Raw genomic sequence first — 15,753 nt, 5'->3', positions numbered from 1 at the left:
ATGTTATACAAATTTGGAAGAACCAGTAAGCCATTCTTGATTTGATCCAAAAGCGACATGTTATATAAAATTTGGAAGAACCAGTAAGCCATTCTTGATTTGATCGAAAGCGACATGTTATACAAATTTGGAAGAACCAGTAAGCCATTCTTGATTTGATCCAAAAGTGACATGTTATACAAATTTGGAAGAACCAGTAAGCCATTCTTGATTTGATCCAAAAGCGACATGTTATACAAATTTGGAAGAACCAGTAAGCCATTCTTGATTTGATCCAAAAGCGACATGTTATACAAATTTGGAAGAACCAGTAAGCCATTCTTGATTTGATCCAAAAGCGACATGTTATACAAATTTGGAAGAACCAGTAAGCCATTCTTGATTTGATCCAAAAGCGACATGTTATACAAATTTGGAAGAACCAGTAAACCATTCTTGATTTGATCGAAAGCGACATGTTATACACATTTGGAAGAATGGATGACAGTTGAGATAGCAAGGTCAGGTGGCAGAGTTAGGCTATCTGCATATCTATAAAAGTGAGAATATGTGTGTGAGGACACTTCTCAACCTATATACTCAACAGATTTTTAGTCTACAGACTTGAAATTTGGTATATAGGGTGTATAGTATAGACACATAGAAAACTTTTAAATCGGTTTTCATCCGGAAAAAAATGACGGCTAAGGGGTCAAAATTGAAAAACTTGTTACTTGAGAGAAAGTGATCAGGGTGAACTTCAGAGAAAAAGGGTGTAAATAAATACTCAGTAAGACACGTAGATTCCATGAACAAAGTTTCTTTCTTAGAACAGCACGCTTGTGGAATTGTCTTCCGTTTTCCTGCTTTCCAGCTGACTACAATATGGTTGTTTTCTAGTCCAACGTAAACAAGTTCTTGATGAGCCGTTCCACTTCAACGAATTACGTTCCAAGTCAAAAAATTAACCGAATTTCTATTACTAACGATTACTATATTGTCCAATTGACTACTGTACATTCTTAACCCTTATCCTCGAGTGGTCTCTGGGCCTTGATAAGTGGTTATGTCTATGTAAAAAAAACATACGTTAATTTTAATGTCAATTTATAAAAAAGAAAACTTCAACCACATGCCAGCATGTAAAACAGATGGTAAACTGATGATGATGATGATGATGATGATGATGATGATATAGCAGGTTCAGTTGGCAGAAGAAGGTCGACAAACACATGGGAGGACGAGATAGGGTGGATTTGTAGAGCTGATGATCAAATAATGTATGAGCCTGCTTTGGTTAGTAGATGTAGAACAGTTGGGGCAGGTTCAGCTCAAGAAAAACATGGGAGGAAGTTACAAGGATGGATTTGGTAGAAAGATTTATAAATAAAGATTTGGCCAGAGTTAGTTTTGAAATAAATTTCTAAAAGAACAACAACAAAAAAAAAAACGTCCACCACCATGCCAGACATTAAAATGATGATGATGATGATGATGATGATGATGATGACGACGACGGCTAGAGAGGGTTGTAGATGGGGTTGTTCTTCGAAAGAACATTAAAAACTTTTATTTGTAGAAATCAATAAAAATCCTCTGATTAAAAGCGAAGCACAAAAAAAACCCAGAAAATTTAAATGCTTTCAATAAAAGTGAGCTTCAGATACTAAACAAAAAAACAGAAAAAAAATATATATATATACGTCGAATAAATTTCAAGCGAGTTGTCTGAAACTTCTTAAAATATTTAAAATGTTATTCAAAATTTCATAACTTTGAGATTTCGCTGTCGTTACTATATTTCTTTTATTTTTCCTACGCGGCTATTTTCAACGAAACTTTGGTTGACGTAAAGAAAAATCTGGTCGCGGTTTCCAAATATTCAAGACAAACAATCTAAAAAAAAAACAAATACTAGACAAAGAAACATTTGACAAAACAAAGAACTTTTGAGATAAAATCATTTTAGGAAATGACAAAATGGTTTGATGATTTTAAACTGGAATTCTTTGGATAAAAAATAATGAAACCTTTAGTAATGGACGACGCGGCGCTAAAAACGAGGAAGACAAGTGGTAAAAGAAAAGAGAAGAGTTTGCCATTTGTTTTGCATTTTTTTGTTTTTTTAATAAATGTAGAATACAAATAAATGGATGCAAAAGAGAATCCTGCAATATAAGTTTTAGTATTCTGACATTTTAAGAATTACAAAACGTAATAGCATGATAGTAAGTCTGAAGAGAATATGCTACTCGCAAATTGCGGCACCATTTTTAGTTGCGGGCAAGCGACTCTATAAGTCACTCCGTCGGTCCGTCGGTCGGTCTGTCCGTAACACTTTTGTGCTTGGCCTTTTTGGTTAAGATCAAAGGTCTGTTGTTAATACATGCTCTTCTTAGCTTTTTAAGCTTTTCTTGGCCTTTAAGTGTAGTATCTGTTCCGGCAGGTACTGCAAACAAAGACCATATGTGGAGGCAACCCCACATATAAGACCTTGGTCAATGTAGGGGCAATCCTTCATACCAATTGTCACTATCCAGCTCCCCTCCTCCCCAGGCAGTTTGTCCCCATTTCCCCTTCACTCCTCACATTAAAAATCGGCCTTGTGCCTAATTTGCTCGGTGGGGGAGGAAATAAATACCAACCTGACATATAAGACCTTGGTCAATGTAGGGGCAACCCTTCATACCAATTGTCACTATCCAACTCCCCTACTCCCTGGGGAGTTGGTCCCCATTTTCCCTTCATTTCTCACATTAAAAATCGGCCTTGTGCCTTATTTGCAAAATGGGAGAGCAAATAAATACCCTTTTCTTGGCCTTTTGGCCAAGATCAAAGTGTAGTATCTATTCTTACTATATCCTGTACTTATGTTTGTAACTTTAAGAAATTTGGGGGATCACGTTTCTGTATTAATTTAATGTAAAATGATCCCCCACTTTACAACCAGTCAGTCTCAAAGTCATTCTCCAGATCATTCAAGTTGTTTTGGAAGGATTCCAGTTATTTTTTAAGCATTCAAGTCATTCTTAAGGTCATTCAATTCATCCTTAAGTTCATTAAAGTCATTCTAAGTCATTTACTTTTTATTTATTTAAGTCATTTCAGCCCATTTTTCGGTCATTTTAGTTTGTCTTTAAGAATTTCATGTCAATCCTACATTCACGCATTCATTCATTACACGATAACACGCGACTAATGGCTATCGACTAATTGTTTTGGTCTTGAACCATGAAATAAATACAAAAGAAATAAACATTTATTTCTTCTCTACATTATGCTTCAAAACATTACAGACTGTTATATGCGTGTTTTTAGTATTTTTATTCTTGTTTTCTTAAATAATTACTAGCAGGCTGCCCGGCATTGCCCGGTGGTAAAATACGCCTAAATATGATATTTTGACTAATGCAGATTTTGTATTTATTATTATTAGGGCTGTGACAACAGCATATTCTTTTCATTGCTTTAACTCTTGGGTATATATCCGTTAATATCTTATATGTTTTTATATAGACTGGTGTGGTTCTCGGTTGACTGTGTCTTACTGTGTCGGATATATACTTGAGAGTCAAAACAATGAAAAGAATATTCTTTTGTCACAGCCCTAATTATTATATTATATTGGACCCAATATATAATAATAATTAAAAAGATTTAAAAAAAAAAATGACTTCTGCGCCACCACCGAGAATCGAAACCAAAACGTTTAGCTTATGATTTACTTTTTCCTTTGACGTGTATGCCTGAGCTATGAAGACTTGTTTGCTTCAAGGTTTAAAACTAAAACACGAACCAATAGATATTACGTTACGCATGCATGGTGGTTCGACCATCGCCTGGCAAATTCCATTTTTTTCATTTTCACCGATTTCCCTGGTTAAAACCCAAATATAAAGTTTCACATGAGTTCGGATACCCTATATATTAAGTTTTATGTCTGTAGACCAAAAACCCAAAGAGGAGTTTGGTAGGCAAAATGTTTTAAACAAATATATATATATATATACATACGCATACAAAAGTATATATAGAAAGAGGTTTGCGTTTACTATAAGCTTTTTACACAAATATTACGCAAGTATAAATCATGTAGAATATCTGCATGAATATAATTACACGTAATAGTTAACTCTAGATGATCATCCCATGAGAAAACCAAAAAAAACTAATAGGGATTAATTAAAATGAATGTTTAAAAGAATATGCAAATTAACTAGATCTTTTGCAAATGAATGCAATTCCCGGACTGATATATAACAAAATTGTATTTTCTTTTTAAATAAATAGAAAAAGGGTTTTTAATATGAATATCAATACAAAAAAAAAAAAAATTAAAGAAGAATAGATAGACCTCTGTGGACAGTTCTTGCTTGCTTGAAGCTTGTCTATCTATCTGTATATTTATAAAAGTGAGAATGTGTGTATGTGATGACATTTTTCAATCTATATACTCAATGAATTTTTGATCTACAGACTTGAAATTTAGTATATAGGGTATTCAGACACGTGGAGAACTTTTAAATCGGTTTTCATCCGGAAAAAACTGACTGCTAAGGGGTCAAAATTGAAAAATAGTCATCGGACTTTTATCCGTTTGCCAACTGTTTCACGATTGCGTATGCGCGAATCAGTCACATGACAGCTTCCTTACGTTAACAATAAGTAGGTTTTGAAACACTTGTTTTTTTTAACGTGGCAAGCTATCCTAATGGATATCGTATTGAACTCACTGTCTTTAGGTTTTAGTTTCAATCTTAGCTCGAGTATTTTTTTTCTACTTGCAAGTAAACTGTTTAGAAAAACATAATATTTGCATGCATATGTCTTAGTTTCTTTCCTTTTTTTTTAAGGAATTTAACGTTAGGTTTAAAAACCGGATAACGCCGAGTACATCTGCTAGTATTATAATAAAGTCGTATTCCTGTCTGTTCACAATTTGATTGATATCTACAAAAGGTACAGTGCTTCACAAAATTAATTTTCATATTGAAAACGGATATTTACACATTTATCTTCCAGCATGATTTCTATATTATACTATTTATTCAAAGAGAATCTAAATTCAAGAAATAACCTCATTTGCATATTACATTAAAGAAAATCTTTCTTTTTATAATAACTCCATGTTATTATTTATTTGTGATAATAAAATTGTCTTCACTGTTCTATCTAGAAATATTATTTAAAGTTGATTTATTTAATCTTTTAAAATTTAATTTATATTTAATTTATTTTCAATTATTATAAAACTACACATTAAAAACACTTTAAAAACGGAAGTAAGTTTATTTAAACTGTGAAAGTTATTTCCCGTTTAAATTGTTTCCTGTTTAATTTTCATAGACGAAAATTGATGTATTTTATATTTCCATAAATCCAACATGTGATCCACTTTCAGGAAAATTGCAAGACGTTAAGATATTCGGTGTATCTTAATATAAAACAAATAATAGAAATTTTTTTTTTTTTAGTTTACAAATGATACGCGTCTATGTAGGTGAATGGCAGGTTTGCCTCGTTGAATATTTGCTTGACCGAAACATACAAGTCTCATTACAGAGCCCCTTACCTAAAGCCTTAAAGGAACCATTCTGTTCAGAGAGGCATAATGACCCGCAATGCCTCGTAAGCTCTTACAGAGATCAATTGCTAGTAGCTCTCCCAAACACCCCCTCCTCAAACGTTCAACTCCTATTCTCCCTCCTCGTCTTCACAGGACCAGGTCCTGGAACTTCATCATTGTCTGATTCTGGCTTTTTGTTAGTGGTCATTGTTCAGCTGCCCAGAGAAGATATTCTCTGTAGATAAAATCCAACTGGTCCTCAGACATTGTATATTTCACAAAGTAAATCTTAGCAGGACTCTTCCCTCAAATGAAATACTTACTTTTTTTAAAACAAATAGAATATCACTTGGGTGGTTTAATTCTGACTAGATATATTTTCAGTTCTCTGCGCCTCCTTTTTCTCTGATTAAGCATCTATCATTGAACAGAATTCAATCACTGCACAGTCCATGCCTGTAACTACAGTCCCACTATCTTCCATTCGCATTTACAGAAATAAGAGAAACAATTGTTATGAATAGTTCATTCAGAAATAGTACACATCACAGTGGTACCAATTCCTGCTGAAGACAATAAAGATCGGATTTATGAGGGGGAGCAAAATGGAGAGGGCAGGTGGGGATCTGGTGTAGCTGATATTAAAAATCTAAAAAGGAAATGCTTTGTCGTGTAATCTATTTCCCATTGAAGTTTGAGCATTATGGTTTCATAGCAAATTCAGGCTCCAGATATCAGAGAGAGGCGGCTGGAAATGAGGTTGGTACTAACATAAAAGAAAAGATATTACTGCGCTCCTAAGGTGACCGAAAATAGCTGTGAGTCGGTCGCATTAAAAATAACACCCAGGAGTTGAAATTGAATTAGAAATTAAATTGGAAATGATACATAACTAGAAGAATACCCGTCCCATGATGGGTAAAATTAATCCCCAGAATAGAACAGTTTTGCACCGCTTTTATGTCTCTTAAAATCAAGATAGAATGATACAAAACTATATGCCTTGTTACAGTGAAGAATCAAAATGAATGATAATCATGATTTTGATTCTAGAGAATGTCTCAAATTCAAAAGTGAAGCTTTATTGGTCTTAAGAACAAATTAAAATTCAGGTAATTTTATTTAATTTGTTGAGGATAGAATGCTCTGTTTACATAATTGGGATCCCAGCTTCTTTTGTTATTTATATTTTTTACACAGGAATCACCACTTCTCAAGGCCGGGAGGCCACTCGAGGATAAGGGTTAATGGGTATACATTGGGCAATGTGATTATAGTGTAGTAAACATAAGTAGTGGGAATTTTGTAAATTGGATTACTTAGGAGGACGATTCATCAAGAACTTGTTTATATTGGACTTGAAGACAATCAGATTGTAATCAGCTGGAAAGCAGGCAATTCTAAGCTAGAAGAAGCAATCGGATAGGGTGCAGTTCTAAGATAGAAGCTTTGTTCATGGACTCTACATTTAGGTTTAGGCATAGGTAAAGAGTGGGAAATTATTGATGGTGGTTTTGACTAGACGGGTGTTTTTTATGAAAGTTTGGCGAGGGGAACCAGATGAGCACTTGCCATGAAAATAATGATAAAGCAGAAACAAGATCGCAACGTCTCTTCTGTGAGAGAGAGGTTGCAGGGAATAGAAAAGAGCATCCCCCACTAAGCTACAAAGTCTATTTTGAACTCTGTCAAAGCAGGATTAATAAATGGTAGGTGAAAGGTCGCATAATGAAGAGATGAAACATACGATAACAAAAAAATGTAGATTTATTTACATCAAAACACAAGAGAGAGAATAAACATAAAGATAGGAAGAGTTCATTGAGAAGAGAGTAACTTTACTTGTGTTATCTTATTTGCTGAGAGACTGACGACGGTCAGGAAAGCTGGTTGGCTGGCCATGCCAACCAGAGCGCGTTATTGTTACATCTTTAGTTGTTGAGAGTCCAGCGAAAAGGGAAAGAAATCTATAAAACAGGAAGTAGCATATCTGAATTGCCCTCTGCTGTCAAGGCATGGAGTTACCAGAATTAAAGGGAGATAATCGAGTTTAGCTTAAGAGTACCGTTTTGTGTCTGTTGGATGGGATATTTCATTTCCCACAAATTCACGTCTTATGAATATGTGTTAAATGCAATACAAATCTGGAGTTTGTTTTACTATATACATAGATTCGAAAAAGTTGTCAAAAAAACAAATATATAACAAATAAATGTTATCAAAGACAAGATAGGTTACTTTTCTACCTTATCGAATGAGTTTTTAGTGTTTTTATTTAATGTAAAATGTTTAATAGGTTCGAAAAACATGCAGTGTTTATCGGTCTATTTGAAAAAGACAAATGGCGGCTAGCACGCTGTTGAATACGTTGTTTGGGAAAATGAGTCCAAACTAAAAAATTATACAAAATGCTGATAGAAACCATAGCCTATGTCACGATAATACTTTTAGATGAGGTTTCATAATTGGTGTATTCATTTTGTTGTGTATTGTTATCTTCATCATGGCCGTCAGAAATTCGAGTGCAAATTCATTGTCTTTGCATGTTGAGATGAGAGTGGTCGCATTTTTAGCCAACTATGCCAAGAAATTTGTACGTAGATGGAGACGTCTATTGCAGTGGGTCGAAAGGTAAAAGTGCGAATAAAACGTACAACTACAAAAGTAGACACAAGGCAAAGAGGTAACACCAATAGCTAAGAAATGACAAATAGATTAAAGGTTAAAGACGATAGGTATCCTGTTTTATTTACCAAAAGAAAACGGTAAATCTTATGGTAATGGAGATCATGTGTCAGGATCGTTCGGAGTGAGAACAGGATTCTCGCGTGGGTGAAATTTGGGCGTCCTTGAGGTAGGATGATGTGCCTCAGGTTGGTCCAGGTTGTGTAGATGTTGGAAACTGGTAGCCGGGCGTCAACATGGTACGTGACGTCAACGAGTTTTGGCCAGCTCATCTTCGGGCCTTCTTTAGGTGATTAACCATGGCGAGATAGGAATGCCAAGTCTTATAACTGTATCCCCAGTAACCACTGCCTTCCATAGTTGCCGTTGTTGAGTTGGCCGAAACGTGGTAAAACAACTATGAAGATGAGAATAACAGTCTGCAACAAAATAAATATAAAACCTCATCTCAAAGGATTACAAAAATAAATAAATAAATAAAATCGAAATAAAATAATATATAATACCATTCAGTATCCGACAGTGGAAGACGAGATAAGGACATAAATTTAGATTTATAAGCCAATAAAATTCAACCTCGATCGCCCGTCAGGGTCTATGGCACAGTGGATAAAAGCATTGAGTTTCTGCGGTTTCAGATAGGTCTTTTCAGAGGATAGCTGTTTCAGTCCTACCCAAAGCAGGCCAGAGGATGAGTTAGCCAAAACTCGGTAAGACAACAACAACTATGGAAGGCAGTAGTTATTGAGCACAATTAGAACACTCGACAATCTTATCCCATCATGGTTAGCCACCTGAAGAAGGCCAGAGGATGAGTTGGCCAAAACGTATCGAAACAATGACAACTATGAAAATGAGGATAACAGCCTGCAAAAAAAAATGAATACACCAAATCTAAAATATTTGAATTCACATATAGGTTGCGCCCATGTTATGCCCTGTAAAAACCCATTTAAAATATTTTGAAACTAACCTGAAATTTAGGGAATCTGTATAAATGTCGAATCCTTGTTCAAATCCCACAAGACTGGAAGTATCTGAATTTTCATTATACTAAACTAGCGGGACCTGTGAAAATTTCACAGCGAACTCATACATATGTAATATATTGATGTTGACATTCTGTAAATGTTCAGCATAAATAGAGACGCTCTGATATTATTGTAGATCTTTTGATAAAACTGCTAAAGTATTACTCTAAGCTAGCAGGGACGCCTGTGTCGTAAAGTACGCTTAAATATGATATTTTAATTCTTGCAGATTTCGTATATATTATTACAGAGTTAATGTCCTATCGATTTTTATATATTATGAAGTTGCGATTTCCAAAAAAAATATATATATATCTATATGATTTGGGTGCATAAGCTTTAACTGAAAGCGAAACAAAAACTTGTGTAATATATATATATATAACTTGTGAAATATATATATATATATATATATATATATATATAAACTTGAGTGCCATCAGCTATAACCGAAACCAGAACTTATAAAGAATTCTTGATAAAATTATTTTTTAAAAAGTATATATTACTGGAGTGCCATAGCTCTAATCGAAACCGAAACGAAAACTTATTAAAAATTCTTAGTAAAATTATTTATTACAACAGATAGAAGTCCATAACAATTAAACGACTCGGATGATGTAAGCGTGATACAGAAAATAACACACGCTATCGTATTAATATATGGATTACATAATAACAACCTCTTGTGCCTCAGGGCAGTGTTCAAAATTTCATAATGATCAATTCATTGGTTTAGGAGTGAATCCTGTACATAGAAACATATAAAACTAGCATTTCAGCCCGGCGTTGCCCGGGTGTTTGGAGGTGTATGTTGAGCAAAAAAAAAAAAAAGCGGTCAGTTTTTTTAAATTTGACCCCCCTTAACAGTTAATATTTTGGGCTCAAATCAAGTTAGTAAGTTAGATCCATGTCCAAGGTACCTATATCTAAAATTTCAAGTGTTTAGACCAAAATTGGCAGAGGAGTTTGGTAGAGTTCTCAAAGGTCAAATCGTTGAACTTTGATCCCTTAACAGACAAATTTCTGGCCAAAAACGGATTACAAAGATTTTCCCAAATCTCAGTACCCTGTATATCAAATTTCGAGTCTGTAGACTGAAAATTGACAGAGTTATTGTGTAGAAAAATGTACACAGACACACACACACACACAGACACGTTCACTTTTATATATATATAATAGATATATACATGCCTAACTTTATATAAATAAAAATATACGTACCTAACTACACATAAATAGACACTATGTGCCTATATCTGACGTTGTACAGGAGATTTTAACATGAACTTTTTGGGCTAACCTATTACTTTTGTTGGTTTTCTCTCCAAGTAATTCATTGGATGTTCTCTCTAATCCATTCATTTATTTTAACTTCATTAGGGTGTTCTTTACATGTTATTAATTTTTTTTTTATCTCTCACCTATTAATTTTTTTTTATTATTATTATTACTTTTTCTCTCTCATCTATTAATTTTTCGCTGTTCTCTCCAAACCATTAATTTATTTAACTTTATAGGGTGTTCTCCCTGAACAATTGATTTATTAATTACTCTCAAAATTAGTAATTGATTGGTTGTACTTTCGAAACCATTAATTTATTTTAACTTTACGGATCTTCTCTCTAAACCCTTAATTCATAGGGTACTCTTCAAACCATTAATTTATTGAGTGTTCTTTACATGTTATTAATTTTTTTTTTTTTTTTTTAGTTTTATGGGGTGTTCTCTCTAGACCATTAAATTATGGCATACTCTCCACACCATTAATTGATTGTGTATTCTTTACAAGCCATTAATTTATTTTAATCTTATTAGGTGCTCTCTCTAAACCATTAATTTATGGGGTTCTCTGTAAACCATTAATTGATTGGGTCTTCTCTCTGAACCGTTAGTTTATTTTAGTTTTATGAGGAGGGGTTTCTTTTTAAACCATTAATTTATTATTTTCTCGAAAACATTAATTTATTAGATGCTCTCTAAACTATTAATTGATTGGGTCTGCTCTATGAACTATTTTTATGGGACGCTCTCTCCCAATAATTTATGGACTGTTTTCTTTAAATCATTCAGTTATGGGGTGCTCTCTAAACCATTAATTGACTGGATGTTCTCTCTGAACCATTAATTTATTTCGGTTTTATAGGGTGTTCTCTTTAAATTTATGCTATATTCTCCAAACTATTGGGTGTCCTCTCTGGACTATTAATTTATTTTAGCTTTGTGAGGGGTTCTCTTTAAACCATTAAATTATGTGATGCTCTCTAAATTTATTAGGTGTTATATCCTAGCTATTAATTTATTTTAGCTTTAAAAGGTGTTCTCTTCAAACCATTAATTTTATTAGGTATTCCTTGACTTATTAATCTATTGGATTTTAGCATTCTATCATTAATTCAGTGAATGTGTTCTCAATGCTGTTAAGCATCTTAGTAAATCTGCATGCTCGAAAATCCATGTAAAAATAATTTTTGGTATTCTTCCAGCTGTTCCATATATGCCTTTTTATTCCGTTCCGTGGAAGCGTTATATTACAAAGGGAAACCAAAGAAAGCGCGGCATCATATTCAAACTAAAAGAAGAATTCTATAGTTTCAAGATAGAAGGGGTGGGAGAAACTTCCAAAAGGAGAAACTATAGTTTCATTATGTTCTCTGTCAAATGAAAATGAAGAAAAGAATGTAAGAAAAAATAGAACTGAAACAGATTTGAGAACCGTTTCCGTTTTGTTTCCCAGCCCCCATTTCAAAGAACTGGCGCTTTCTGATCTTATAGACTGGCATTCATTAATATATAAAGTAAGATTGGGAATAAGGCGTCAGCAGACAAAGCCTCTGTGCTCGTGATAACGGAGCTGTTCAGATGAGCCGAGTTCAATTATATATTTAGTTGATCCGGGTTCATTTCTATATTCAGCAGGGTTGAATTCAATTCACAGCATTGTTAATCGAGAAGATAGTGGCCTTGGCCTTCAATGGGATCAAATCTTATTGACGCTGACAAAATCCATTATTCTCAGAGAAAAGGGAAAAGTGATAGATGGGGTGGTAGTGGCGAGGGGAGGGGTGGGGAGAAATTGGATAAAAATGTCAGATGAAATTTTAGTTGTTTCTGCTTCTTTAACAAAAAAAAAAAGAAAAAACTTTACGTCAGGTTCGATCTTTCCATGTCTATTTTTTTTTTATACTTTTTAATAATTTAGTCGCATTGAATTTGTTTTAAAAAAAACTGTTGCTTTTTTTTGCTTCAATTTTCTTGTGATTTAATTTGTATCTAATTTCTTATATATATAAAATCTTATATATATATATATATATATATATATATATATATATATATATATATATATATATATATATATATATATATATATAATCGTAAAACCCTGCACTGATAGTTCCAGAAAGGATGAAACACTAGTGTCTGTAAGTATTTAATAATTATCATAGTAAATGATTATTTATTATTATTATTATTATTATTATTATTATTATTATTATTATTATTATCATTATTATTATATTTATATTTATATTATATATATTAGACATTTATGCTGATGACACTACCATCTATGGCAACACACCTAAGACTGTAAACGATCAAATCTACGGTTCGCCAAACTTTTATAAGAAACATTCGTCTAGTTGAAACCACTATCAATATTTTCCCCCACTCTTTATCTGTGCCTAAACCCAAACGTAGATTTCATGAAGAAAGCTTCTTTCTTAGAACTGCAAGCCTATAGAACTGTCTTCTGTTTGCCAGCTTTCCAACTGACTATGATATGGTTGTCTTCAAGTCCAACGTAAATAAGTTCTTGGTAAGCCGTTCCACTTAAGTTAACAAATTTCCATTACTAACCATTACTATATTGTCAAATTGACTACTGTACACTCTTTAACCCTCATCTTCGAGTGGCCTCTGGGCCTTGAGAAGTGGTGATGCATATATATATATATATATATATATATATATATATATATATTAAGAGTGTTTAATAACGTGTTGACGGACGTGACGTCATACAATTAGGTCAAAATAAGTAACCCATTTTCATTAGTCAGTAATTTTAAACTTTTTACTAATGAGGGAAAGTATGTAAACAAAGGAAGAGAGGGAGAAAGAGAGAAAAGGGAAGGATTAATTAATATCTCTCTCTTTCTTTATTTCTCTCCTCTTTCCCCTTTTTCTCTCCCTCCTTCCTCTCCATTTTCCCATATCTTGCTTTACCTGTCTGTCTGTTTCTCTCGCTCTTCTCATTACCCTTTCTCACTTACCTTCTCCCCATGTCCCTCTCTCTTTTTCTTTCTTTCATCTTTTCTCTTTCTCTTTATCTCTCCCTACTTTCTCTTCTCTTTCTTTACCTAGTTATCTGTTTCTAACGCCCTTTCTCTATATATATTTCTTCCTCTTTCTCTCGCTTTCTCTCTAGTTATCCTTCTCTTTCGTTATCCAGGGTGAAACAATAAAATTGTCGCCTCTAAAGAACACAACGCTACAGTTTTATTTCAAAACTTTTATTGAAAAAAATCAATTCAGGTCACTTGATTATGTAGTAGAGCTGACATCCATTCAATGAAGCCACCTTCAGCCTCAATCATCACCTCAATACTGATCCGAAACTGGAAGCATGTCTTTTCCACAAGCACCAACAGGAGCTCAGCAAATACTTGGCGGATGGCGATGATCAGGGTGGTTTTGGTGTTGTCGGAGGTCATGTTGGTGATGTTCTCGACGTATGACCAAACGAAGTAGTCCAGCGGGTTCGCTTCGGATAAGGAGAGGGCCAGTGCGAGAAGGGTACAAAGTCGTAGCACTCCCTCTGAAGCCAAGCCTGGATCTCTTCGGACTAGTAGGCTGGCGCTGAATACTGCTGCCAGAGCTGAGGTCTGCCAGCGGCCACCTGATTGCACCAGTGGATCATCAAGCACTTCAGCACATCCAGGTAACTTTCATGTTGACTTTCAAGCCGACTTTGAAGATGTGAGATGGCATGATATGGCCCTCACTTGAAACCACACCAAAGACCATAACCGTGGCCGGAAACTTTATTTTCATCACCCTGGGCACGTCCTTGTAATTCGTGACAGTTCAGTGATGCATTTTGAGGGTGCTGGCAATGGTCCTGTTGTTATAAAATGGATCGATAGAGAGCATGAATAGTACAGCGGCCCATCTCCGATCTCGCTTGTTGAACATTGTGTCACTTTGAGACACGATATAAGGTGCCTATCGCTTTGGGGATTTTTACACAGCTGGACAACTAGTAAATGGTCTGGAAAATAAAAAAATAAAAAAAGAAGACCGGTTTTCATCAAACGGAAATGGAATCATGTTGTCTTTTCTAGGGCGACAATTTTAGCGTTCCACCCTGTTTTTGTCTTTGGCTTTGTCTCACCACTCTTTCTCACCTACCCTCTCTATGTCTTTCCTTGTAAACTTTCCCATTTCTTTATTCTGTATCTCTCACTCATTCTCCCCCTCCTATGTATATTTTCTCGTCTCTTTCTTTACCTATTTGTGTCCTCCCTCTCTCTCTCTCTCTCTCTCTCTCTCTCTCTCTCTCTCTCTCTCTCTGTCATCCACTTTTTCTCCAACTTCCCTTTCGTTTTCATTGCCACCATTACAATTTCGATTTAATCTTTTATATCACGCGTGTGCATCAACTACCTTAATTTAGACAGAAAGTGCATAATTGCAACAGGTTCTAATCACGCCGAGGAAGATTAAATCTGAACTGTACGAATCAGTACATTTCGATTGTGTGGTCATGTTTGAAGGAAAACATTGAAGAGGAAGTAATAAAAATGGATTTATGAGAGAAACAGTGATAAATAAAGACCTGGGTACAGGGAGATTTGTTGGGAAGTCAATTTCTAAAAGTTGCCCAACACATGCCAACATGTAAAACAGATAATACGATTATGACTTTTTAGCGAATTGCTGAATGCTTTTTTTTTAATATATTAATGGCGTTAATTTCTATACATACGGAAGTGACGTCATGCTACTGAGAAGCAAGAATATCTATCTGGAGTAAAAAGAGTTCTGACACACATTACTTTATATTTAAAATGTGGTTAAAAGCCAAACATTGCTTTTTTAATAATTATATTCATTTAATTAAAAATCTCAAATTTTCGACCTAAAACTTTAATTCATTCCTTTTCGATTTTTATTCGATTTTCTTTATTCGATTTTTTTTTTCATTTGTTTTTTTCATTCAATTTTTTTTCATTTTCGTTTATTCCTTTCCCCTATTCTTCAAATTCTTTTTTTTTTTTTCGTTTTCTTTTCATTTTATTATTGTATCGTTTTCAATTTCTTTCATTCTATTTTCTCGGATATTTTTATTTTTTTTTAACTTTTTAATCTTATTTTTCGTTTCATTTTTTAATTTTTATTTTTTTACTTTTATTTTATTTTCTTATTCATCTTTGTTTTGTATTGATATTTTTTAAAATCGATTTTTATTTAAAAATCGAT

General features: G+C 33.9%; 1 protein-coding gene and 1 pseudogene across 4 annotated transcripts in view; both read left to right on the top strand.

Annotated features, from left to right (window-relative positions):
• The window catches only part of LOC145249693 (plexin-B-like), a 575,535-nt gene that overhangs the window by 314,706 nt on the left and 245,076 nt on the right, over window positions 1-15,753 (top strand). The gene's annotated exons all lie outside the window — the stretch shown is intronic.
• On the top strand, window positions 2,785-2,931 carry LOC145249852 (U2 spliceosomal RNA; annotated as a pseudogene).

Source organism: Euprymna scolopes, chromosome 28, assembly GCF_053919585.1.
Source record: "Euprymna scolopes isolate OS-2025 chromosome 28, ASM5391958v1, whole genome shotgun sequence".
NCBI classification, from domain to species: domain Eukaryota; kingdom Metazoa; phylum Mollusca; class Cephalopoda; order Sepiida; family Sepiolidae; genus Euprymna; species Euprymna scolopes.
Note: the sequence above shows the minus strand (reverse complement) of the source record. Positions and strands in the feature narration are given on the sequence as shown.